Genomic DNA, 3,161 nt, shown 5'->3' with positions numbered 1-3,161 from the left:
TTGATTAAAGCCATAAACCTTGATTTATTTGGGAAAATAATTAGGGTTGGTAAGAATAAATAACAAGGACTCAAAGCTTTAAACTTCGTTTAATAAATTCACTTAGGAATAAAAAGAATTTACTTGGCATAATTAATCGTTCTTCATAGTTACTTTCTTATATTTGGGAAAATCTTAGAAAGAGATAATCTTTATATATTGGGAAATAGTAGAGATTCATATAGAGGTTAAGTGCATTCATATAATGATCCATTAGAAGTATATCAAGATCAATACCCATGATCATACACCCTATCTAAAGGGGACACAACCTTGGTTTCTTTTACCATAAATTACAACTCAAAGCAATCAGTTAGCAAGTAGCCATAAAAACCCAACTTTTACAAAAATCATCGGATTAAGACATTAGACCTAAATTAAGCATTTTACGAGTTTAGTAACCTTTTCACACCATATTTCCTGTGGGATTTGACCCTAATTAGTTGTGTTACTATATTTGACCTCGTCTGCGTTATACCATTAATAGGTGTAATTTGAGCGTATCAAATTTTGGCGCCGTTGCCGGGGAATACGGTTTTGAAATTACTAAATAGTAGTTGCTTTGATTGAAGTCTTTTGCTTATTCCATCACACCTTGTTTGCTGTTCCTTGTAAACCAGGTGAACATGAATCATAATAAGCAAAACCAACGTGTTGGTAACCAGGGGAATCGATTGAATAATCAGGCGAATGAATCAGATGAAGAAAAAGTCTTCGCTGATCTTATTCCGGAAGAGGACTATGCATCTGCTATTGTTCATCCTCGATGTGGACCTACAAACATAAAAATTGACCCCTCTCTATATCAGTTGTTGAAGCTTGAGGGCTACTTTCGGAACTCTACCGAGAATGACCCTCAACGTCATTTGCAGAAATTTATGGATGTATGTGCTAATCACATCCAAAATAACATTCCATAAGATGTTATTCGACTGAGGTTATTCAAATATTCCTTAGCTGGAGATGCAAGAGCATGGTTTGAGAAGTTTCCCCAGAATTCTATTACTACATGGGCAGAGATGGTAGCAGTCTTCCTCAAGAAATGGTACCCTCCTAGCAAAAAGGCTGAGATTCGTGACAAGATCTATGAATTTAAGCAGCGACCGAGGGAACAGTTATATGAAGCTTGGGAGAGATTCAAAGAGTACTTGCAAAAGATTCCAAATCATGGTTTTCCGGAGAACATATTAATGGAGAAGTTCTACCGAGGGCTGGATCCAGTGACTCAATCAGTTGCTAACAATGCAGTTGATGGCTGTTTCATGAATAAATCTTACCGACGAGTGACCAACATGCTCGATAGGCTGACTACTAACAATCAGGCTTGGCACTCAAACAATGCTGATGTTATGCCTTACGGTAGTGCTATGATCCAGAAAATGGTAAAGGAGAATCTAGATACCCAACAAACATTGGCTGAGCTGACAACAAATATTTCATTGCTAACAAAGAAGTTTGATGAGACCCAAATTAAGAAGGTGAATGTTTGTGAGGATGATGCAGGTATGCCAAAAGGAATGTACCAGACTCAAGAGGGTCCGTTTCATGATGGACCTCCCATGCAGATGGAAGATGCTAACTATGTGAATAACTCTCAAAGGGGTTATCAAAGACAGAACTATCAAGGTGGTTAGCAGAATCAGAATCAATGGAGACCTCAACAAGGTCAAAGTCCTTATAACAACTCAGGGAACTCCAACAATAATTATGGTGGTGTGAACCAAGGGAGCTACAACAACAGTAACAATTTTGGGAACAAGAGTTTCAATCCTTATATACCACCGAAAAGGCAGTCAACAGAGCAAGGTAGTTCGAAGGTTGAAGCAATGCTTGAGAAGATTCTGGTAAATCTGGAAAATCAGTCTAAGTCTGAGAGGACTTTATCTGGGCTGACAGAGACAGTGAGTTCCCATACAGCGGCTATTCAGAAGCTTGAGTCACAGATGAGGGATATTTCTAGAGAGCAACACCCTACTAAAAAGGGAGGACTTCCGAGTGACACTATTCCGAATCCAAAGAATGAGGGAGGCAGTGTAGACCGTGTCTTTGCCATCGCTACTAGGAGTGGTAAAACACTCCGAGGGGCTGATAAAAAAACTATTGATCTTGATCCGTTAGATGAAGACGAAGAGGTGCAGTCTAAAGCGCAAATTATTGTTGATGTGAATCCTACTGACAAGAAGGTTGTTGACATTCCAAATATTGTGAAGGAGGTTGATGACACGAGCAAGCAGCCTGTGAAAGGGGCTCTCCGCCCTTTGATTCAGCTTTTCAAGTCTAAACCTCCCTTTCCTCAGAGGTTGGTAAAGAAGAAGGAAGATGCTAAGTTCGAGAAATTTTATGATCAGTTGAAGCAGTTATCTCTGAATTTTCCCTTCTTAAAAGCTGTCAAGGAGATGCCCGGTTTTGCTAAATATTTGAAGGAACTGCAGACTAAGAAGAAAATAGTGCAACATGAAACTGTGAGTTTGACTCACACTGTGAGTTCCATCATCTCAACTACTACTGTTCAGAAAAAGGGCGATCCTGGGGCATTCACCATTCCTTGTTCTGTTGGGCACCATGATTTTACTCGTGCTTTGTGTGTTAATGGGGCGAGTATTAATTTGATGCCTTTTGCTATATACAAACAATCAGGTTTGAGGATGCTAAGGCCAACTACTATGAGGTTGCAGATGGCTAGTAGGTCTATCAAAAGGCCTGTTGGTGTGGTTGATGATGTGCTCGAGCGGGTTGGTGACTTTATGTTGCCCGCTGATTTTGTGATTCTTAACTGTGCTGTTGATCGGGACATTCCTATTATTTTGGGGAGACCCTTCCTTGCTACAGGGAGAACTCTGATAGATTCGGAGAAAATGAAATCAAGTTTCGAGTCAACGATGAAGAAGTTACTTTTCAGGCTAGCAAGGGGATGAAGTTACCAAGTGCTTACGAGAGCATTTCGGTAATTGATTCGTTTGATGTTGTTGATAAAGCGGTGGAGTTCAAGATGGAAGAAGAAAGTTTGGATGAAGCTCTAGCTGGTATTCTTGTGAACTTTGATGCTGAAGACATGGAAGGTTATATGGAGACAGTTAATTCACTTGTTGGGTTGAATTCATATTCTTACCACCCAAAGAAGC

At 39.8% G+C, this 3,161-nt stretch overlaps 1 non-coding gene across 1 annotated transcript; it reads right to left on the bottom strand.

The window, feature by feature from the left end:
• Nucleotides 1-1,107: 1,107 nt before the first annotated feature.
• Nucleotides 1,108-1,213, bottom strand: LOC132634442 (small nucleolar RNA R71). Its single transcript, XR_009580164.1, has one exon. It is a non-coding gene; the product is annotated as a small nucleolar RNA R71 (small nucleolar RNA).
• Between the last annotated feature and the right edge of the window lie 1,948 nt (nucleotides 1,214-3,161).

The sequence above is a fragment of the Lycium barbarum genome, chromosome 3, assembly GCF_019175385.1.
Source record: "Lycium barbarum isolate Lr01 chromosome 3, ASM1917538v2, whole genome shotgun sequence".
NCBI lineage: Eukaryota > Viridiplantae > Streptophyta > Magnoliopsida > Solanales > Solanaceae > Lycium > Lycium barbarum.
This window is presented reverse-complemented; position numbering and strand designations above follow the sequence as displayed.